This window comes from Ascaphus truei, chromosome 1 (genome assembly GCF_040206685.1).
Source record: "Ascaphus truei isolate aAscTru1 chromosome 1, aAscTru1.hap1, whole genome shotgun sequence".
Lineage (NCBI taxonomy): Eukaryota > Metazoa > Chordata > Amphibia > Anura > Ascaphidae > Ascaphus > Ascaphus truei.
Genome location: NC_134483.1, coordinates 97,148,632 through 97,173,918, shown reverse-complemented (window position 1 = coordinate 97,173,918; position 25,287 = coordinate 97,148,632).

Here is a 25,287-nt window from a genome sequence, read left to right as displayed (position 1 = left end):
GCGCTGTGAGCCATGCCAGTCGGAAGAGGGAGCTGGATCTAGCAGGTAGTGTCTCAGAGCCAGTGGCTCTTAGACTATGCCTAGTATATCCCCCTTAGGCCCCAGCTAGGCCATGACTCACGCTATATTGTGGATGTTTCAGGGAAGGCCCCATTAGATAGGGTCTCTTACTGTCTAGTGTCAGGGACACAGTGAAGACACCGTACGGTGATTGCGGCCTGCGGTCCGGGACCAGACCATCTTGGTTGTAAGAGACTCTGTATGGTGATATTATCCACTCTGGAATTCATCCCACGCGGAGGCAGACGCCATCGTGGACGACAACGCTGGATCAGATGGATCCCCTTTGTTAATCTGCATTACCCGGGTGCTGGAGCCCCGGGCAGGTACACTGGCGACACACTTTATTCGAGCTCGGCTAGTCCCACGAATTCGGGTATACCCGGGTGTATTGAGGTTTGTGACTGTTATCTGCCCGAGTGCATTGAGTTATTTTCCAGCAGGGATTGAAGCATTTTATTCCCGCTGGCTGCAATACTGCACAGTACATATATATATACTGCATTACAATTCATGAATTTATGCCATCTGGTAGACACGCGAAGCATTGCAGCCTATTAAATCCTAATCATTATCATTTAACAGATCAGCCGCCCATCAGCCAGGCATGAACCCAGGCTGGGAAGGCAAATGCAACGGGGCTTGTCAGAGGTGAGGAGCGGCGCATTCCAGGTATCTGCCAGGTACATACCGGGTATTTGCTCGAATAAAGTGTGTCGGTGCAGTACGCAACTAAATGCACCAACACTTCACGGATAGCGCTATCTCCAACACTTTTTTGTGGGCCCTCACATTGTGGGAGAAGGACATCAGTATATTGGTGCCAAGCACCCTATGTACTTTGGGGACACTCATTGGTGGTACTGGATTTGGACTATTATACTGTGTTGTACAGGGTACTGTTATAGTGTGTTCAGTAAAGGTTGTTAGTATATACGAGTGTGTGTATTATTTGTATTGTTCCTGTAAGGGGATATCCTACCAAGTTGGGATAACTTGCAGGTGGAGGTGCTGTCACCGGATGGATCAGGTGCACTCCAGACTCCCAGTGGCGGAGGATCAGGCCTCCTGTGAGCCACAGGTAGCGCACCACACACACCGTAGCCACCATATCTCCCATAGGGTGGGGGAAAGTGCGCTACATATATATATATATACACTGGCGACACACTTTATTCGAGCTCGGCTAGTCCCACGAATTCGGGTATACTCGGGTGTATTGAGGTTTGTGACTGTTTTCTGCCCGAGTGCATTGCGTTATTTTCCAGGCAGGGATTGAAGCATTTTATTCCCGCTGGCTGCAATACTGCACAGTATATATATATATACTGCATTACAATTCATGAATTTATGCCATCTGGTAGACACGCGAAGCATTGCAGCCTATTAAATCCTAATCATTATCATTTAAAAGATCAGCCGCCCGTCAGCCAGGCATGAACCATGGCTGGGAAGGCAAACGCAACGGGGCTTGTCAGAGGTGAGGAGTGGCGCATTCCAGGTATCTGCCAGGTACATACTGGGTATTTGCTTGAATAAAGTGTGTCGCAGCAGTATATCTATATATATATATATAGATATATAGTACTGTATATATGTACTGTACATGTACATACACTGGCGACACACTTTATTCGAGCTCGGCTAGTCCCATGAATTCGGGTATACCCGGGTGTATTGAGGTTTGTGACTGTTTTCTGCCCGAGTGCATTGAGGTATTTTCCAGGCAGGGATTGAAGCATTTTATTCCCGCTGGCTGCAATACTGCACAGTATATATATATATACTGCTTTACAATTCATGAATTTATGCCATCTGGTAGACACGCGAAGCATTGCAGCCTATTAAATCCTAATCATTATCATTTAACAGATCAGCCGCCCGTCAGCCAGGCATGAACCCAGGCTGGGAAGGCAAACGCAACAGGGCTTGCCAGAGGTGAGGAGCGGCGCATTCCAGGTATCTGCCAGGTACATACTGGGTATTTGCTCGAATAAAGTGTGTCGGTGCAGTATTGTATTTCTGTATAGACACATGAGAGAGAGAGAGTACCTAATATGTCAAACAGACAACTCATTGCTTTTAGTTGTATTTATTTCTTTATAAATCTGATGTTACTTTTTGTTTGTTTTACAACATGAACAATTTGGCAAATGACTGTAAGGATTCTGCTCGATCCGTGCCAGTGTTTTCACTACGGTCCAGGTTTTCTGTCTGTCCTGCCTTTTCTGCTCACTGTGGTCATTTTGGGTACTGGCAGTCTGCTTTATAAGGCTGCAGTCCCTGGTGGGATTCGCTGAGCAAAGTTATTTTTGCTGCAGCTCTGTTTGATCTTCGCTGTCACACACTACCGCTTTCGCCTATTTGGAATCCCTATTGCTGACCCAAGACCGTGACCCCGACCTCGCTGCTTTCTGCCTTACCTGACCTTTGCCTGTCGCCTGGACTCTGCACCACTGCCTGCTTACCGACTACGAATACTCTTATAGGACTCTGTCCCTGGGCTCTGGTCGGTTATTCTGCATTCTTACCTCAGCCCTGCGGGTCCGACTCCTGATTCGAGACGAGCACCGTCACAATGATATAGTGCCAAATATCATGCAGTAGCTGCAAAGGAAACAAGATCTTATCTTGCATTAAATGGAGAATGCATGGAATGGATCGAATGGCACTGCGACGTCACACGGCTGGGCGTTGCCATGGGAACGTGATGTTGCAGTGACATTTGACGGTGAGGAAGGAGGGCGGCATGAAGGAGGAGGACATCATTAAGCAGAAGATAAGAACTTTACAGAGGCCCCACTCTCTCCCCCAGCAATCATTGTGTAACAGAGCGGGGCCTCTGTATATGGGGGAAGAAAGGAAATGTTGTGCTCTTGAAACAAATAAAATGCATACAAATGGAACTAATCAGAAGTTGGGAAATCAGATATGATATCAGCGAGAACATTATTCAAAGGTTTATGATTTCAATCCTATTACTAAGTGCCCACACTAAAGGATACTGATTTGTACTTCATATTCAAAGTATAGTCTTTCTAGAAATATAGAGTACACAGGCGGAAATCATTCTCTGTTCCCTTCCATCTGTACTGATTTATTTACAGCATAATGATAGCACTTAAATCTTCCTGAGCAAGAGGAGGGCAGATTCATAGCATATTAATTAAGGTTCTAAATTGAAAGCTTAATGGCAGATCTTTAGATGCATATTACAATTTTAATGAATTAATAAAACAACGTTAGTATAAATTCTGATTGCTAAGTGATCTGTTCAGTGAGTGAGGAGAATTTCTGTACCATCTATTTTTTCCTTTCAATATTCTTGGTGTCTGTATTTTTTCCCTGTCTGTTGCCCCTCCATACTTTTATTCATGGGATGCATCATGAATTAGTATATCTATTTTGTTTGGTACAATCAGTCTTTTAAGAAAAATTCCGATTGCAACTGTTTTGGTAAAACTGATACTGTTTCCAGGTAACAAAACTACATTTTGGTACATGACAATACTCAGGCTACTCTCCATAAAGCTGTCTAAATTCCTAAATATAATTATGTTTACTGGTATATATTTTGTCCTCAAACCAGACAAAAAGTAACCTAACAATTGCTATTCACTCTTTCGTTCAGCTGTGTTTTGCAGCTTTTCCAGCAAAGGCAATTATAACAAAGACTTTATGTCCAGGGCACAGCCCAGGTGTTTAGATTCTTCTTTAAATGAAATTACTACTGCTTTCAACTGAATCATCAGTTCTAGTCTCCAAAAGAAAACATAATTACTTCTCACATCTGGATGAAAGCTAATATAAGCTGTCATTTACTCATTACAAAAGTCAAAAGTCTAATTTCCGTCTAACGAACACCTGGTTCTGTACACTACCGTACATTTGCATTCATGCCTGAGGCCAAAAAAGGTGATGAATAAATGAAATAATCCTGATGAACAGCACATACACATGTAATTTTCCATGGGTTAAAAAAGATGACAGGTGGGAAGATAGAATCAAAAGGGAACAGTACATGGTGATGGAATGAAAATCTGGAAGATCAGGATGAGTTCTTCTCTCAAGTGGGAATAGAGGGTGTATGCAGCTGTGAAGTTGGATTATGTGATCTGAGGTGTTCAACATCTTTGAATAAACCCCACCTGACAACGCTTTGATATCTTTTTTACACCCCTGCTTCTAAGTTTGGTCCCATTTCATCAACTATGTACTGTAGATGTACTCTGCTTTAACCTCTGAACCATTATCCCTTCTGGGTTGCACACATATAACCCATTGTTCAAAATCATCCTTCATAAATTGTATAGAATATATCCAAAAATGGCAGTACTCCCATTAGTTAGCATCCTAAAGATCCATCAAAGGACAATCACAATTTGTTATAATAACTATAAATTGACATGTCTCACATAGAACAGTCAAACAAGTGCTGGACACAGTTATGCAAATAAATAATGTATTTATTAGTCACATATCAACAAGTTAGAGCTTTATCTGGGAACATATAACTGCCATCCTATTTAATTATATTAATAATATTAATAACAATGAAATACATTTTGTATTTTTAAATACAATAATGTCAATTTATATTCTTATATAGCATTGACAATGTAAACAACGCTGTACATAGAGGTTTGCATGCACAACGAGCCCCTGTCCTGTACACCTTACAATTAATTTTGGATGCCTGAGCCAGAGGGAGATAAAGTGACTTGCCCAAGGTCAAACGGAGAGCTACTGCAACACTGGGATTCGAACCGGGTCCACTTACTTCTTTCAGCGAATACTAAGTGTAACACCTCCCCCCCCCTATCGCAGATGGGGACCATGTGGGGAAATCTACACTTGTGTTACCGGGTGTGGTGCGTCACCTGATAGGCTCACAGAAAACCTGAACCTCCGCCACTGGGAGCCTGGGGTTACCTGATCTGTCATCAAACACAGCGCCTCCACCTTTAAGGGTTCCCACCTGAGTGGGATGGTCCTCTTACAGGAACCTCAATAATAAAACACGCACACAGTGTATGCTAATAACTGTTTACTATTGTAACTACTAATAATAACTTCAGTACCTGTACCACACAGAATAATGCATATACACACACATATGGACGTGCACCGGGTGCATACATCAACATAGGTACTGCACCGACACACTTTATTCGAGCAAATACCCAGTATGTACCTGGCAGATACCTGGAATGCGCCGCTCCTCACCTCTGACAAGCCCCATTGCGTTTGCCTTCCCAGCCTGGGTTCATGCCTGGCTGACGGGCGGCTGATCTGTTAAATGATAATGATTAGGATTTAATAGGCTGCAATACTTCGCGTGTCTACCAGATGGCATAAATTCATGAATTGTAATGCAGTATATATATATATATATATACTGTGCAGTATTGCAGCCAGCGGGAATAAAATGCTTCAATCCCTGCCTGGAAAATACCTCAATGCACTCGGGCAGAAAACAGTCACAAACCTCAAAACACCCGGGTATACCCGAATTCGTGGGACTAGCCGAGCTCGAATAAAGTGTGTCGCCAGTGTATTCCCCCAAAGTAACTTATGTCCAAACCCACCCACGTGTGTTGGAGATAGCGCTATCCCTGGACATGTTGGTGCTCTACTAGAGGTACCTGCCCGGGGCTCCAGCCCACAGATGCCGCTATACAACTGGGTTTGGATCCGCCTGATCCGACGTGATGTCCTCCTACACGTGGGGTGAATTCCGGTGTGGATAATATCACTGCGGCTCCGCACCGTCTGTACCTTGGTGAGGATCGGTCTGCAGCTGGCAGGCTGCAGTCACTGCTTGGCGTAGCCTCTGTGAAGATAGTCTATATATATATATAAGTAAGTCTCTGGGAAGATAGTCTTTATATATAGAGGGGTCTGAGCCCAGACCCATGAATCAGGCTGTGCGCCACTGAGTGGTTTCTAACTTAACCAAATAGCTAAAGGGGCAGATCTCCTTCTCTAAGGCCTGTCCCTGAAGCAACCACAAACTGGGGCAATGGTAACCGTTATCTGGGGCCTCTGGGGTTAATTAAGCCTAGTGCCAGGGGCTACTGCTCCCTGCACACACACCCTAACTCACCCAGCTCCCAGCTCCAACTGACGTTCCTCCTAAACCCGCGAAAAGTATCTCTTTCCCTCTTGCCGAGAATCCTTGGCCCTCATTGGCCACTCTGGGACACCTGAGGTATTTGGCCCTAAGCCTCATGGGACTTGTAGTCCTGCGGAGGCTACAGTTACATTGGGGCCGCGTGCGCGCTCGTACTGCGCATGCGCAACTTTGGTAATGGCCGCCGCACCTCCCGAACTTCTCCTGCGCATGCGCAACCACTGCGCATGCACGTGCATTTACAATGCCGGCCCCCGCTAGCCGGGTGCGCCGCAGAGCCTCGGAGTGCTCCCTGCTCCGGCCCCCACCTTTGCAAGCAGCCGGCGGGTCCGTCGCTGGCTCCGGCAGCACCCGCGACCACGCGACGATCAAAGAATTGAGGTCTCTGGGAACCGCTCAGGGGACCAGGGCTACACACTCCCCCTGGTAAAATCCAAACGACCTCGCTTGGGTAGCAGACATATAACAGAGAGTTATATAATGAAAAATGCATTGCATAGGTTATACAGCAAATCACATGCACTTGTTCAACGGTACCCAACATAATCACGTTGATACCCGAAGCCAGTTGAGCCACATAGTGGGGTACCCCTAACTGATGGAGTGATTGACTCCTGGGAGTCTTTTGGAGCTCATGATCGGATGCTACAGTCTCTAATCCCAAACTACCTTCTCCCCCTGGTAGAAGGAATAGTAAGGGATCTCGGTGCCAGACCTTTACCCGGCCATCCGTGACATGGATGAGGTGGGCCAGGAGGTCTTGCTCTTTTCCTCGGTCCACCACATGGTGAAATAAATGCTCCATTGTGCACATGAAGGAAGCAATAATTTAGCGGTCACAGCACAGTCTTGGTTCACCCCAGCAATTTCTTTAGCAGTGACGTCTTCTGGGGACATCACAATATGTACGTGCAGGGTCTCCATGTCTTGAGACGAAAAAGCTTGAAGCTTCCTCTTGTAGGAGTAAGAGCCGCGCATGGCCGCTGTACTGGATACCTTGATGGGGTCAAATCTGCTCTCTGGTCTGCAGAAATCTTCTAGGGAGACACCTCAACCAGGACGCGATGACGGGGTGAGCCCATCGCCCGGGTGACCCTTCCTTTGGAGCCACCATGCTCCACAATCACCGGGGAGCTCACACCCGACACCCCTGGGGCAGTCAACTCACCCCTGTCGTCAGCAGGTACTGATCCCAAGCCTGGGACCGATGGTACCATCGTTGTAGGCCGGACAGGCCGCAGTAGGGCACACGGGCCCACAGCAGGGTCTGCAATACATGAGGCAATCAGCCCGTTGTCCTCAGCTTCACTTGAGTGGTCTGCCAGCAGGCGCATCACCACGGCTGATTGGCTAATGTTGTCAGTAGAAGAGAATGGGGGTAGGGACGCCTTACCCTTCGTTGGTTCAAACATCTGTGGTTCCGTCCTTGGAACCGATTCTGGAGTTGAGTCTGGAACCTCTGTTAGGGCGCACGGGCCCTCCAGAACCTCCGCTCTTGAGGTAGATAGATTAGCCGCATTGACCGGCTCAGTAGAGGGGTTCGTCGCATCTTTCTCTGCGGGTTCCGTAGGCCGCAGCAGCAATGGTTGCAGGAACTGTGCTCCGCAGCAAGCACTCTTGGGTCCCCAAGTCAGTTCTCCATCTGGAAAATCACACTGGGTACAAACACATCGTACACACCACTGCCTGTCCACTTTTGCCACCAGAAGTTCTACTGGTAGGTGATAGGGGTCAAAGTCCATACCACCAGACTTATTCAACTCCTTTTGTAAGCACGGGCACAAAAGATAGGGTGCTTGCACTCCTCTTACTCGCCAAACTCTGTATAACTGAGGGTGCAGTTCGCTGCATCCTGTCCCTCCCTGCTGGGGAACAGAAGTGGTGGACTGAGACTCACTGACGTCACGGGGGTGGGGCTCTGGTTCTCTCGCCAGACCCGGGCAGTTTACTGTAAGGCATTGTGGCTCAGCCTGGCCGCCATTAGCATGTGCGCTCTCCTGACTTTGCGGGAGATGCCATTTTAGGTGGGACTCCTTATTAGCCTCCCCGGATGCGGGAGCCAAAGAAACTGCTATGTCAGGATAAATAATTGGGCACCCATTGATCGGACCCTTGGGAAGAGATAGGAATTGGGGACCGTCTTCCTCGCTTATGGCATGGACTACCTTTAGTATCATGGCACTCCATTGATGAGGGAATCATACTTTCGCCCTATGACCCATGCTTGCGCCAGTCCAGGGAGTTTGCGAACATGCTCCTGGATGTCTGACGCGAATGCATGAGCAGGAACTCCGCCCACAACAACCAGGCGGTTCGGGGTCGGGCTAAGCTTCGCGGCCCATGCGTGGACCTGCTGCCTTGAGGGCACCCACATAGTGGAAAAATAAATTAGACAATTTGCATGAAAAATAGGACAGGGCACCCCAGGTCTGAGCTCTCAGCAGCGCCTCCAAATGTAACACCTTTCCCCCCCCCTATCGCAGATGGGGACCATGTGGGGAAATCTACACTTGTGTTACCGGGTGTGGTGCGTCACCTGATAGGCTCACAGAAAACCTGAACCTCCGCCACTTGGAGCCTGGGGTTACCTGATCTGTCGTCAAACACAGCGCCTCCACCTTTAAGGGTTCCCACCTGAGTGGGATGGTCCTCTTACAGGAACCTCAATAATAAAACACGCACACAGTGTATGCTAATAACTGTTTACTATTGTAACTACTAATAATAACTTCAGTACCTGTACCACACAGAATAATGCATATACACACACATATGGATGTGCACCGGGTGCACACATCAACATAGGTATTCCCCCAAAGTACCTTATGTCCAAACCCACCCACGTGTGTTGGAGATAGCGCTATCCCTAGACATGTTGGTGCCACTAAAGGTACCTGCCCGGGGCTCCAGCCCACGGATGCCACTATACAACTGGGTTTGGATCCGCCTGATCCGACGTGATGTCCTCCTACACGTGGGGTGAATTCCGGTGTGGATAATATCACCGCGGCTCCGCACCATCTGTACCTTGGTGAGGATCCGTCTGCAGCCGGCAGGCTGCAGTCACTGCTTGGCGTGGCCTCCGTGAAGATAGTCTATATATATATAAGTCTCTGGGAAGATAGTCTTTATATATAGAGGGGTCTGAGCCCAGACCCAGGAATCAGGCTGTGCGCCACTGAGTGGTTTCTAACTTAACCAAATAGCTAAAGGGGCAGATCTCCTTCTCTAAGGCCTGTCCCTGAAGCAACCACAAACTGGGGCAATGGTAACCATTATCTGGGACCTCTGGGGTTAACTATGCCTAGTGCCAGGGGCTACTGCTCCCTGCACACACACCCTAACTCACCCAGCTCCCAGCTCCAACTGACGTTCCTCCTAAGCCCGCGAAAAGTATCTCTTTCCCTCTTGCCGGGAATCCTTGGCCCTCATTGGCCACTCTGGGACACCTGGGGTATTTGGCCCTAAGCCTCATGGGAATTGTAGTCCCGCGGAGGCTACAGATACATTGGGGCCACGTGCGCGCTCGTACTGCACATGCGCAACTTTGGAAATGGCCGCCGCACCTCCCGAACTTCTCCTGCGCATGCGCGACCACTGAACATGCGCGTGCATTTACAATGGTGGCCCCCGCTAGCCGGGTGCGCCGCAGAGCCTCGGAATGCTCCTTGCTCCGGCCCCCACCCTAGCAAGCAGCCGGCGGGTCCGTCGCTGGCTCCGGCGGCACCCGCGACCACGCGGCGTTCAAGGAGGGGGGCCATCTGGGTATGGTCTGCCATGGTGTTCTCCTGCTTCTGCGTCCAGTAGCCGGACTGCGACAGGCAGACACGTTACAGCTACGGTGGCTTTTAGTGTATAAACCTCCTGCACACAGCCGATCAGGAATCTGAAGAAGGAATCATTTCCGAAACGTGTTATTCCTGATCGGCTGTGTGCAGGAGGTTTATACACTAAAAGCCACTGTAGCTGTCACGTGTCTGCCTGTCGCGGTTCCGGCTACTGGACGCAGAAGAGGAGAACACCACGGCAGACCAGACCCAGATGGCTGCTAGGAGCTATGTTTACTTTTTTATGTAATAAAACGTATATTATTTTAACTTGCTGTCTATATTATCCTTGCTGGGACGGCACATGGGACAAGGAACAAGATCTGTGATCCTCGGCTAACACTTTGGGAACTGAAGATCCCTGAAAATATACAATTTCCTAGGAAGGGGCTCACACATGTTTACAAACTTATATATCCATCCCATCCCCTGTTCCCTGAGTGAGGTTTTGCTCACTGCAGGGCTGTTACAGTCTTGAACAGTTTTTTATGTATTCAACATTGCCTGACTGACATTGTGTCATATATCTTTATATATCTATTTCATATGTGTGCTCACCACCTCCTCCATTATACTACTCTACATGATTGTTATGGGGTAGATATCTATTTGTATTTTTTATTAAATTGATTCAAATAAGACTATTAAAAATCTATTGATATTGCATATATTTACTAATAATATATAGATATATATATAATTGCATATTTGCTTTCCTGTGGAGGGTTTTTGTCACTTTTTTTACTCACCATAACTTAACTCAGTATTATGTTTTATATATGCATGAAGAAATGCAGCCATAGCCTTATCAATGACAATGCTAGTTTTTATATGTTTTGTACTCCATCTACATGGGCTGACAATGACAAGTCAGCATCGTCTAAAAACGTCTAAGCACTGTACTGTCTTACTTTAAAATTGTTTTACTTGTACCTTGAAAATGACTGTAAATTGACCTACAGTATAATACCAATATTGCTTCATATAAGTTAAGAACAATTTAGTGCAGACATTGGATTGTGATGTCAAATGTTATTTGATATAGATCTGATAGATTATAATAGTCTGGGAATTGACTATAATTCCATAGACCTTTAATGAGCATGCAGCAAAAGACACATAACCCATTGTGATTGAGCTAGCATGTGGGATTAAATAGTATGTCATGCGAAAATGGTATACACAGTACAATAAACAAAGTAATTGTAATTCTTGTACCATTTATGCTCTCCTTATACAGTGCTATAATATAATTCAGATGTCCTGAGAAAGTACTGCACCATGTCTGATTAGTTAATAGTTCAGATTATCGGCCACCAATGTAGTTTGAACTTTGATTGTAGCTTTCTTTATGAAATAGCATGTTAGGATTTATTTGTTGTTTTATTTTTCAGTAGACCAAACAGTGGTTTGTTTAGATTAGGCTGAGCACTTTATGTCAATTGTCATTTTAAATTTGTTTTTAAGTAAATAATGCAGTAAGTTCAGCACTAGGGTGAATGCGTTGTCCAAAAAAAAAAAATGCTGACACTTCTTGTATTGAGGATTTGCAAAATACCATTTTGGCTTTTTAAGGAATATATGACCATGATATTCTTAATCTGCTTTAAATGTTATTTTTAACTGGAAGTGTACAGTAACTGCCTGCCTCACTATCTGCTAGAGATTTTGATGCTTACTGTACAATCTTGAACAGGGGTGTCTAACTCCAGTCCGCCAGGGCCACCAGCAGGATAGGTTTTAAAAGATATCCCCAATTCCGCACAGGTGGCTCAATCAGTGGTTCAGTCTTTGACTGGGCCACTGATTGAGTCACCTCTGCTGTAGCAGGGATATCTTTAAAACCTGACTTGTTGGTGGCTCTTGAGGACTGGAGTTGGCCACTCCTGATCTAGAAAGTTAGCTGGTTCTTGTTGGAGATATTCTGATAGTAACACAAGGATATGAATGCTTGTGGAAGTTGTGGCATGCAAAATCATAGTGGATGCTTTGTTAGTGAACAATCAATGGCATGACATTGCTGAACTATGTGGCCTATTGGGACAATTGGAAGATACAGTCTCTCTAGTAAGCCCAAATAATGCTTTTATTAAAGAGATTTTACCTTAATGTACCTACCATATGGCAGAATAGTCAATATGTTTTTTTTGAGCCTATGCTTCATAGTAAAAGGTTGTTGCATATCCAATCTCTTCATTAAAACATCTAATTCACATGCCACCAATTACTTTTTCAGACTTCGTTTTCAGCGGGTGAAATATTTCAATACAAAAACAAGTGATACTACAAATTAGCGCTAGACCGTGATTATAACAGTGCTGTGCACAAAATAATACTGACAACAATGTCATGTGAAAGCAGCCTGGTGTTCTAATAAGGGGACTATCCCAAGTAGTACCCCATAACAAATATACAATACAAAGAAAAAATAAACCTTGGCGCTAATGTGAATAACAATTAAATAATAAAGAATAAAGAATATAAGTCCACAACGGATATATCAAGGTGATTGAAGTGTCCTTTTTTTCAATCTGCTAATAGAGTAGAATTGGACTCAGTTCCCAAAAAACGATGTACAGTCCCTCCTTCCAGCAACTGCTATCCTGTTCAGCAAGACATAAAAAAGGGGCACAACATTGCGCAGTAACGTTTTAAAGCAATGGAGCCCTCTTTTATAGATGTCCCAAAAGAATTCCCACTTACAAGAAGCAGGAAAACAGCATATGGTGGAGAGAAACTGTATGATGAGCCTTCCGAATCCAATCGTATATCTGGATAGCACGAACCCCACGTGTATTCCTGGATTGAATGGATATCAAAGGAAGGTCCCTCTTTCACAGATAAAATGTTTTCCAAATATGCTCAGTGTTCCTGTCTTCAGATCTCCATAACATGGGATAAAAAAGAGAGAGGATTGCGCAATAACGTTTTAACTTTAATAACACATCCTCAAAGGAATAGAAACATACTCACAATCTCTCTGTGATTTAAAAGCATTTGTTAGAGATGCCTAACATGGCTAGAAATCACTTCACAGTCTCTGACAGTCTTGATCACACCGCGTGTGTCCCGTGTAACTCCGGCGCACAGCGATTACATCACCATCCCTGTGTTAGTTGGATCACCAGTCAGGCACCTCCTTTGGATCCTCACTACGCGTTTCGTGACGGGGAATGTCACTTCGTCAGGGAGTGTGGAGCCTCAACAATCCCAAGGTTTTATATAGCCCTAAGTTAACTCCTTCAATTCTGGGATATTTAAAGGTACAGCCAAGATGAATGAACTGTTATCATAATACAATGATACCAGTGGGGTAAACATACATTTGGAATCTTGGAGGTGTGTAAATGATAAAACACACAAAAAAACGTGCATAAAATATACATTATATAAATTATACAATTAAAAGTAAAATTAAGAATGGAACATAAAATGGATGCAATAGTACTACTAACTCAAACAATAAACTCTAAAAGACTCTACAATAGAAATCTACAACCGAAATAATATTCGCAGCAGTGCAGTATCGTGGCCATAGAACAGGGGGTCTCAAAGAAATTATGCCAAATCGAAGTCAATGTTCAGTCCTTTGGGGGAGAGAGTTTTTAAAGTATAAATCCAAAAGGTCTCTTGTTGAGAGACCCTTTGTAATCTATCTCCCCCTCTAACATTGACTTTAGGGTGAAATATTTCAGTGAATCTGTTTTTAAACACAACATTCTCTGTGCAAAAGGTATGTCATATGGTTATTAAGACTGCCTTGGTATAGAAAAAAATGTGTGTTTATATATATATATATATATATATATATATATATATATATATATTTTTTTTATTATTATTTATTTTGAACCTTTTTACAGTTATTTTGCTTTTAAGGGGTAATGTTGTTCTATTAACCTGGTTAGACTAATGTCTATCTTGAATTAATACTGTATACTACTGTACATGCATTATACATGTTGTTAAACTTACCATTTCAACAGGTGACACAAATGCTGTCTTTTTCACCAGCCCTATTGTTGGAGTTGATTATTGATTAGTGAGTGCATTTTGCAATAATTACTCATTTTCATGCTGATTTATATGTCACCTACAGTAATCAAAACATTGTCAGTTGAGAGGTAAAAACCCATTTATTCAACTAATGACCAGGGGAGGGGCTTTGCGAGAAGGGTGATGTGATTAGCAATCAATATTTGTGTTTATTAATTGTGAAACACATTTATGGGTCCAGGTACAGTACTAAAAGTCACAAATTGTTTTTTTAGGCGTAAAATTGATACAGGGAAATATAATTTTAAGTTGTGCTTGTGTGTGCCTATGCACTAACCTGGACAAGGTACTAATTCTCAATCTGTGCTAGTAGTGTAAAACAAAAATGTTTTCTTCTTATTTGGGGGGTGCACAGAAATACTGCACTATGTATGTGTAGCCCCGGCATCCCTCAGGGGATTGTCACATGCCGCAGCTTAGCCAATAGGGCGGCTGCAATTAGATAGATAGGAGTTTAGCAGCTTCAGAGGCTGCAGTTTACATGTTGCTAGGCAACCAGTGAAGTTGTGAGATGATTACAGTTAAGACAATTTTGAAGAGTGACAGTTGAAGCTGGGAGCAGCCTAGAGGAGGTTGCAGATACAGGGAGCAGTAGCCCCTGTACTAGGTTAGCTTACCCCCATAGGCCCCAGATAAGTACTATCATCACCCCCAGCTTGTGGTTGCTTCAGGGACAGGCCCTATGTAAGGAATCTGCTATTTGATGAGCTCAGGAAACAGCTCATCTGTTGCGCAGCCCTGATCATTGGGTCTGGGATCAGATTCCTTCTGAATAGAGACTATCTTCGCGGAAGATCACGCCACGCGGTGACTGCGGCCTGCAGACTAGGAACGGACCAGCCCCACGGTATAGGCGGTACGGTGATATTATCCACGCCGGAATTCACCCCACACGTAGGCGCTCGCCACGTCAGATCAGACGGATCCCTTCTGTTATTCTGCAGTACCCGGGTGCAGGAGCCCCGGGCAGGTACCAAATACAGTGCGCTAACATCACAGGGATAACGCTGTCTCCGACACTTTGAGTGGGCCTGGACATAAGGGAAAGGGACATCAGGGAATTGGTGCCCAGCACCCAGGTACATTTGGGACACCAATGTTGGTATGCGGTGGGGTGAACTGCTATATGTATGGTCTTATGTATATTACTGTGTGGTACTGTTACGCCGATGCTCACCACAAACCGGGACCGGACCACGGGGCTGAGGTGGGGTTATATAATCACCGACCTTAGTCCACGCAGACTGATCCGGAGTGCGCAGTTCGTAGTAGTACATCGCAGGGTCAGGATTGGAGAAGGCAGCATCGTCGTTAATGAAGCAGGAGTTCGGCAACAGGAAATCAGGAGTGCCCCGCTTCAGCTTAGGAGCGTGAGCGCGGGGGTGGCTTCTGCGCGAGGAGCGGCCTCGGCCCATGACGCCGATCTCAGCAGGAGGAGACAGCAGGCTGGACGAAGTTCACCGCAGGGCAGCGTCGGGAAGAACCAACGCTTCAGCGCAGAAGTCCAAGGCAGGCCACTGCAAGAGGATCGCAGCAGGTCGCAGGAAAGGAAGGGTAGCCACTGCTAGGAGGGAATGCAGCAGCTACCAGTGCTGGCATCAACGCTTCAGCACAGGCGTCCAGGGTAGGCCACTGCAGGAGAATAGCAGCAGGCCGTAGGACAGGAAGGGTAGCCACTGCTAGGAGGGAATGCAGCAGTTACCAGTGCTGGCATCAACGCTTCAGCACAGGCGTCCAGGATAGGCCACTACAGGAGAATAGCGGCAGGCCACAGGACAGGAAGGGTAGCCACTGCTAGGAGGGAATGCAGCAGTTACCAGTGCTGGCATCAACGCTTCAGCACAGACGTCCAGGGTAGGCCACTGCAAGGAGATAGCAGCAGGCCAGTGCTGGCAACAACGCTTCAGCACAGATGTCCAGGACCAGGCCTCTGGATACTCAGGAACTTGGAAGGTAAGAACGCTAGGAGAGAGGCCTGGGGTGGTTTGTGGCAGAGACAGTAACATAGAGGTAGGAATAGTTATGCTCGGCACTGGTTCAGTGCCGACGCCTAGAATATAAAGGGCGGAGATCCAATCACAGGAGGAGGGTGTGTGAGAATTCCTCCAATGAAGTAGCACAGGGCAGAAGCTGCAATGAGAGGCAGCACCTGTGCCATAGATTGCCAGAGGAAGCTTGCAACTGCACAGGTCTGCACGGCTATAGTCAAAGCCAGTAGTGGATTCCTTACAGTACCCCCCCCCCCTTCAGGTGAGACCTCCGGACGAACAAGATCCATCACAGATTTGGGAGACATGGAATTGTTCCTAAACCTCCTTAGGCGAGAGGTGGCGTTGAAAGACCATAGTTTGTTGGGATTCCTTACAGTACCCCCACCACTGGGTGAGAAGCCTGGGTGAACAGGACCATTCATAGGTCTGGGAGACATTGAGTTGTTCCTGAAGTGTCTCCGGTGAGAATTAGGTCCACAATCCAGATGTACATTGGCGAGTGCCATGAAAGACAGCGGTGGTACTGCAGTTCTTGGTACATGGACAATGGGACCTGAGGGCTCCGGAATGGGAACATCGGAAGGACAGTAGCCAGGTGTCCGGTGCCTAGTAATAGTCCAAGAGTACGGGACACAGGACACAGATTTTCGGACAAAAATGGCAGAGGGACCTTCAGAGAAGGCAATGTCTTTGGTGAAATCAGCACGGAGGAAGTTGCGAGAGTCTTTAGCTTCCAAGGAATTCCGGGTGGTGGTTAGCAAGGGAATGGGGCGGTAGGGTTCACTACACACTATTGCAGCGGTACTTTTGATACCAAGCAGGGTTGCTATCCCAAGCAATTTGCGAGAGTCTGTAGCAGTGTGTATGCAACTCATGGTACTGGCAGTTGAAGAAGGATCCGCTTCCTTTGGTTTGTGATCTTTAGAGAGGAATCAAATCCGAAATTGTGGCCTTGGCGAAGGACATAATAAGCATGTCTATACCCATAGTGGACCCATAGAGAACAGGAACGGATGCTTCAGGTAAAGCGACGAGGTCCAGTAAGGATGTCTTCGTCTTAGGGAGAGGCCAATTGCCATACAGAACGGGCACTTTGGGCACCGCACAGAGACCTGCGAGTAAGGAGTCTGTTTGAAAGGTGAGAAAACAGATTTTATCCAAAAAACAAGGCAGGCGGTTAAGCGGTGCATCAACCTTAGGGAAAAAAAGTCTTGGGGTTAAAGCTGGGTGCCTCCAACACAGAGAAAGAAGACAGAGAACTAGAGCTTGGCTTCGGAGTGGAGGTCCCAGGTACCCAGGTCTCACATGATACTGTGGGAGAAGCAATGCAAATTGTTACTGTTTTAAACATAGGGTTTTTAACATCGGTAGCTCCAGGCACCTTTTTGAGAGGTAACCCTAGTTTTGGGACAGGACAGTCAATAGCAAGTACCCCAAGTATTGTGGAAGACACAGAGAAAAATAAGTCCATTTTAAAGACGGGATCTTCTGAAAAAAGGGAAAGTTCCAAATGCGATACCCCTGAGTTCGTGGTAGTAGACATACAGTCAGTAGTGGATACCCCGAATACTGTGGGCGAATCAGCGTGAAACAGTATTATTACAGGAATGGGCATCCCAGACTTAAAGTCATTTTTAATCATCCCGGAGGCTGTGGCATGATCTGTGAGAGAAACTGGGGTAAACTCTCCAACAGACCCAAGGGACATCTTGCTTGTTACAGAATTGGGTCCCTGAGAATCTCTAGTGAGGGCATCAGACTCCATGGGAGACTTAGTGACAGGGGTTTTGGAACTGATTAAAGGAATTGCAGGTATCACAGATTTAATAGGAGAAATACCTTGCAAAACAGAAATTTTAGTAAAGGTGATAGGCATCACAGATAGAACAGACAGAAGTAAGCTAGGCAAGGTTGCTTCTATAACAGAAGATTTGGCAGCGGCAAAGCTTAACTCAGCGGCTGCTGGAGAACTTTTAACTACAGTGAGAAGGGACTGCAGATTTACAAAGTCAGGGATAAAGGGAGTCTCAAACTTGAAAGCCTGATCCTTCAAAAAGAAGGGCCCTAACTTTAATGGTACTGAGGGAGCAACAGCAGATACGCTGATCTCAGTAGGGGTCACTTGGAAAGGAGCATAATATGTACTGCTCGCTTTAAACCCTAGGATTTGAGAAAAGGAGAACTCAGACAGTGCAAGTGGGGCAACCACGACTGTGCTGGCCTCTGAAGTGGGTATTTGGGAAAGAGTGTCTGGGACATCAGAAACGACAACAGATTCCACAAAAAGGGGTCTATGCTCAGAAGCAGGGATCTCAGCTCTCTGAGTGGCAGACGGGGTGAGTGAAATACCTAGGAGTAGGGATTCTGCGAACAGGTTTAGAGAAACAAATGGCTCCAGAATACTTTTTACTGGAGCCAGTATTATTGCCGAAAGTTCAGGGGGCATAGCCCCGAGAATTTTAGCCGAGTCAGAGGACAAAAGGGGTTGATCCTCTGAGGCTAAGGAGGTGTCCCTGACTGACGAACTAAAGGGATCTACCAAGGAAGGTTCACAGGGCTGACCTGCAGGGGTTAACATAGGAAAAACCCCAAGGGTTAAATTACTCTGTACCTGAGAATCAGAGAAATAGAAGCTAGTCTCCGAGAGTGGGGTTATAGGGGGTTCTGCCTCTTGCCCTAGGGACCTATCATTAGACTTAGAGCTTAGAATTTTTGGTTTAGGAAAAGAGGGCAAACAGGATTCATTCTCTGGTGCTAGGGAAGACACACTGACCTGGGGACTGCAGGGATTTACAGTGGGGGACGCATAAGCCTGACTAGCAGGGGTTAAGACCGAAATAACCTCAGGGACAGAATTTAGGGAGGTTAACTCAGGATTAGGCAGCGTGGCAGCTTCTTCCTTAGCGGGCAGCGACAGAGAAATGGTTTGACCATTCTTAGGAGAGAGAGGTACCCCCACAGGTTTAGCAACAGGACTGACAGAAAAGGGTTTGTGAATAGTCTGCGCATGGGCAGCAAGTAGAGGTTCACGCTCGCTTATGTTCTTGTCAAATTCCAGGAATAATTTAACATACAGGCAAGATTAGGTGGAGGCAGTCTTTCAAACAGATACTGTTTTTCAAACAGGGACTGGTCCGCAGCCTGGGACATAGGTACAGTTAAACATTTACCAACCCCTGCCACGGCGCGGTCCGGTTTTGGGCCGAGCATACTGTTACGCCGATTCTCGCCACAAACCGGGACCGGACCGCGGGGCTGAGGTGGGGTTACATTATCACCGACCTTAGTCCACGCAGACTGATCCGGAGTGCGCAGTTCGTAGTCGTACATCGCAGGGTCAGGATTGGAGAAGGCAGCATCGTCGTTAATGAAGCAGGAGTTCGGCAACAGGAAATCAGGAGTGCCCCGCTTCAGCTTAGGAGCGTGAGCGCGGGGGTGGCTTCTGCGCGAGGAGCGGCCTCGGCCCATGACGCCGATCTCAGCAGGAGGAGACAGCAGGCTGGACGAAGTTCACCGCAGGGCAGCGTCGGGAAGAACCAACGCTTCAGCGCAGAAGTCCAAGGCAGGCCACTGCAAGAGGATCGCAGCAGGTCGCAGGAAAGGAAGGGTAGCCACTGCTAGGAGGGAATGCAGCAGCTACCAGTGCTGGCATCAATGCTTCAGCACAGGCGTCCAGGGTAGGCCACTGCAGGAGAATAGCAGCAGGCCGTAGGACAGGAAGGGTAGCCACTGCTAGGAGGGAATGCAGCAGTTACCAGTGCTGGCATCAACGCTTCAGCACAGGCGTCCAGGATAGGCCACTACAGGAGAATAGCGGCAGGCCACAGGACAGGAAGGGTAGCCACTGCTAGGAGGGAATGCAGCAGTTACCAGTGCTGGCATCAACGCTTCAGCACAGACGTCCAGGGTAGGCCACTGCAAGGAGATAGCAGCAGGCCAGTGCTGGCAACAACGCTTCAGCACAGACGTCCAGGACCAGGTCTCTGGATACTCAGGAACTTGGAAGGTAAGAACGCTAGGAGAGAGGCCTGAGGTGGTTTGTGGCAGAGACAGTAACATAGAGGTAGGAATAGTTATGCTCGGCACTGGTTCAGTGCCGACGCCTAGAATATAAAGGGCGGAGATCCAATCACAGGAGGAGGGTGTGTGAGAATTCCTCCAATGAAGTAGCACAGGGCAGAAGCTGCAATGAGAGGCAGCACCTGTGCCATAGATTGCCAGAGGAAGCTTGCAACTGCACAGGTCTGCAAGGCAATAGTCAAAGCCAGTAGTGGATTCCTTACAGGTACAGAATACCGAGTTATTGCTTATAGTAAAGTTTGCTAGCATATATTGTGTGCGTGCATTACTATTATTATTGTACCTGTAAGCGGACCATCCCACCCTGTTGGGATCCCTTACAGGTGGAGGCACTGTATCCTAAGAATCAGGTAACCCCAGGCTCCCAGCGGAGGAGGTTCAGGCCTTCTGTGAGCCTATCACGTAAAGCACCATACATGTTAACACAGGTGTATTTCCACATATGGTCCCTATCTGCGATTGGGGGGGTATGTGTTACATATGCCACAAAAAGAGAAAGTGTGTAAAACTCGTCGGCCAAGTTTCACTTGATGTAAACCTTAAAAAGACTCTTAATAATGTCATCACACAATTAAGTTGCTACAGTATGTATTTAAACAAAAATGTATCTGATGCAGCACGGGTGTTTATTATATGGGTTAAAACATGTATTTTCATAGTATGGTTATTATAAATAATAATACACTAATCGTTTATATTTACTAATCCAAGCTACTCTATATCAAAAAGAACACAATTCGGTTGTAATTTAAATTGTATCAATCAATTGTATTTAACAGGTTTCAAAAACGAATTATGCATCTTACAGTATAATATGATGTCTTCATACATACAGTACAGAAAGATTCAAGATTTTTTGAAGATTTTAATTAATTGTTAGCACTGATATTTTGACTCACAAAAAATATAATCTTAGTTCAGAACATAGGCACTTGCTTTATACATGCCACAGAGTGATAGGAGTAGTCAATGTATGTTATTATCATGCATCTACAGTAAGAAAGTACATTTTTCTTCTATTTTAAGTCTTAATCACATGGGCTAGTTGCAGAGAAAGGATTCCAAATTGAAATGGCAGAGCTGACACAAGGGGCAAAAAGGAGAGATTTTTGATAAGGGCTCAAGAATTGAGCAGCACAGAAGCTTTGTGGAAAAGTATTTTACCACAATTTTTTTATTCTTTATGTTTATAATGCATATTTAAATCATATTTTATGTTACCATATATCAAAATGAAAGTAAATTCAGTGTATATTTAAAGTGACCATTATTTCTGAAACATTTTGAGAAACTATACTACTGCATACTGTATGTCTACTAAATGATGAATGTCACTGTGTTAAATGCATGAATCCTCACTATTTATTAAGCTTTTATCTCTCGTTGACCAGATAGGAACCATGAAGTGAGTATATCTCCTTTCCATATTTGGCCATAAATATTTATTTGTTTTACAGCCCAATTTTAACACTGTATGCATGTACTGATGTAGTGATTTCCCAGAGCACATACATTTCAGCATTTTCATTAGAAAGAGTGACGATGACACTTTCATTACCGTCATTGATTTGATTGATTTTTTTTTTGATCTATGCTAGCCCTTTTACAACTGTCTTGAAAACGAATTATAGAGAAAGGTGATACAATGTAAGAGAACGGAGAAGATCAATAGCTGTTAAATAGACATTAACACAGGGCAAGGAAGAAGAAAGAAGAGTTATCGGGAATGAAATACAGTAAACCTGATTACTTTTGTAAGTATGTACTCTACTTACCCAAGGAATTATATAAAATAATGTCAGTTTCTTAGACATACAGTTTTACAGTATGTTACAGATATGCTATTGTCTGTCATTTTTTATTTAGAAAGCATTTGGGCAAGATGCAATAAGTGTTTTTTTTTTACATAGTTTAGGAGAGTAGGTTTTGTGAAATTTGTGCATATTCCATAGTACTGTAAATGTTTACTACTGGAGCTAGTTATTGCCATTCATTAAATGGTCAAAAACAAAATGCTAAATAGTGTCACTTGTACAACACACAGGTGTCAATTTATCAACGTTTCCTGCTCAAAGTAAAAAATACTAAGGGGCCTATTCTATAAGCCTTCATAAAATAAAAAATCACTGGGCCATTTATGCCGCCAGTTTTTCGAGTGTTGCTATCACGGTATTCAGAAAGCCTCGATTACCTGTGATAGCAAACTTCCCAAAATGGGCGCGTAGCCGGCGATGTGATGATCGCCTCTCTCAAAAGGGCTTGCCAGGCGATTTTTTCCAGCGAGCCACCTCTCTCTGCGCATATCTCGCCAGCGATAACAAGATTTTAATATAACTTTTTATCACTACAGTAGATTAGCATGGGGTATCCAAAGCAGAACCACTTTGATTTCAAGTCTGGGGACCCCTTGCTTCCCGAGATACAGGCCCCGTTATGGGGTGCAGGTATCTCCTATGCATTTAAATGTATCTCGTCACGTGACCGAGGGAATAAAATGCATAGGAGATACTGGCACTCCATAACAGGGCATGTATCTTGGGAAGCAGGATCTCAAATCAATGTGGTTCTGCTCCGGACAACCCCTGCTCATCTACACTAGTATTAAAATGTATATTAAAACAGCTTAATTACCTTATCGGCTAGCCACTAAGGCAATGAAGGGGTTCAATCTCAATAGCCTGTTTCTTGGGGCATAGGGGTGGATGACAGGGGTAGTAGTCCCAGGGTGGGTGCTTAGGCCTGCCTGAAAGATTGCGGGAGGAGTTAACCCCTTCACTACCATAATGGTGGAAACCGCTATGGTAATGAAGGGATTAACCAGTCCCGCTACCCCCTAGACGGCCTTAACATCCATCTTTGGGGCTATTACCCCCTTCACCCAATACCTCTATCAATTGTATTTAACAGGTTTCACGCGAGTCCCCGGTGGACTGGCGGGGTACCTGGACAGACCTACAGGGTACCAGCAGCCCTTTTTAAACAGGTTCTGGAGGCCTGCTGGTGGGTCCCGCCAGCACCATGGCCTCCAGGTGGTCTCCTTGGGTCACCGTGGGCCACAATTGGGTCCCCACGGTAGGCCCAATGATGTCTGGGAGCCCCGGGTCAGACCCACAGGTGTCTGCGGGGCCTCGGGTGGTTCCCACGGGGGTCTGGGGAACTCACGGGTGCTCACTACGGGTCCGTGGTGCCCCCACAGAAGTGGGACCACACATCATCATCCCCGCACCTACGGGTCGGCGGTGCCCCCACAGAAGTGGGACCACACAGCTTCATCCCCGCAGACTACGGGTTGGCGGTGCCGCCACAGATGTGAGGCCACCGCTTCATCCCCGCATGTGTCACCCGTGGAACCACCAGCCTGATACCCGTGGGATACCTGAGGAAACCACAGGTGGTCTCCAGAGGTCCTACGCGGAACCACGGAACAAACCCTGAATGTAAAAAAAATAAACCTGGCCTATACATTCAATACATACACCCCCCCCCCCCAACATATCCAGATATGGATAATAGATTAATTGCCCATTATTAAAAACATTAACTAGCATATTAAAATAAATAAAGAACTACTGACCTCATCAATACGAAGTGTCCGTCGCCAGCAACATCCTTGTTTTGCCCACAAAATACATAGCCAATACAAAGCCAATACATTGCAATTACATTCAGATATCAATTAACCCCTTAAACACCTTATCAGATAATAACCGCAAAGGTAATTAAGGGGTTAAGCCACACTGGCCCGATACCCACCCTTCACCCATGAATTTGTACAGTTGCTTCATCATGCAACTATATATACAGTATATATACAGATATATGTATATATATATATATATATATATATATATATATATATATATATATATATATATATATATATATATATACAGTATATACACACACATGATGAACCAATATACAAATAAATGTAGAAGGGTTATCAAAACCATACTGTACTACAAATAACACTTCTCCATACAGACACACTACATTACAATGAATTTCCTTTAATAATCCTAACTTATTTTGCACATTATTGTACTGTAGGTGTTGGGGGGGGGGTGTATGTATTGAATGTATAGGCCAGGTTTATTTTTTTTACATTCAGGGTTTGTTCCGTGGTTCCGCGTAGGACCTCTGGAGACCACCTGTTTTCTTCAGGTATCCCACGGGTATCAGGCTGGTGGTTCCACGGGTGACACATGCGGGGATGAAGCGGTGGCCTCACATCTGTGGGGGCACCGCCGACCCGTAGTCTGCGGGGATGAAGCTGTGTGGTCCCACTTCTGTGTGGTCCCACTCCTTTGACAAAGGCCTTCCAGGCCGAAACGCGTCAAGAGGACTCGCTTGCACCTTGTGCAAATAAAGCTCATTTTTATCCCACATCAGCCTTCATCTATTTTTATGCTGTGCGACGCATCTTTCTCTCCTTGAGAAGTTTTCTTGCACTCACAGCAACACAGACAGGGAGATTTAACAGACACAATAGGGGGAGGGGGCTTTATACAGATTACACTCAAGGCAGGGAGATTTAACAGAAACATTAGGGGGGAGAGGGCTTTAAACATATTACACTAAAGGCAGGGAGATTTAACAGAAACATTAGGGGGGAGGGGGCTTTACACAGATTACACTCAAGGCAGGGAGATACAGGGGATGTACTGTACTGTATGTTGTTTATTGCAATGCTTCAATGTGTGTACAGTATAATGTTTTTTACAATTAGATAGATGTAATCCTTGGTATTGTAAGGGTTAGCCTTGGTTTTAAATTTTGTTTTCTGGTTGGTACTTAAATATTGATTTTTGTTTACTTGATTGGTTAAAATAGTTGACTTGTTTGGAGTACAGTATTTGTATTTAGCTTGCAATGATATTGTTCACATTCATTTGCAGAATGTATATGGTGCATAGATTTTATGCATCATAAATACAATGTAAATGCAATGTATTGATTGGAATGTGAGTTTTTTCATTGGCATTTGATGATTTAGATTGTAATATCAGTTAGGTTTATTAAAGGAAATTCATTGTAATGTAGTGTGTCTGTATGGAGAAGTGTTATTTGTAGTACAGTATGGTTTTGATAACCCTTCTACATTTATTTGTATATTGGTTCATCATGTGTGTGTATATAC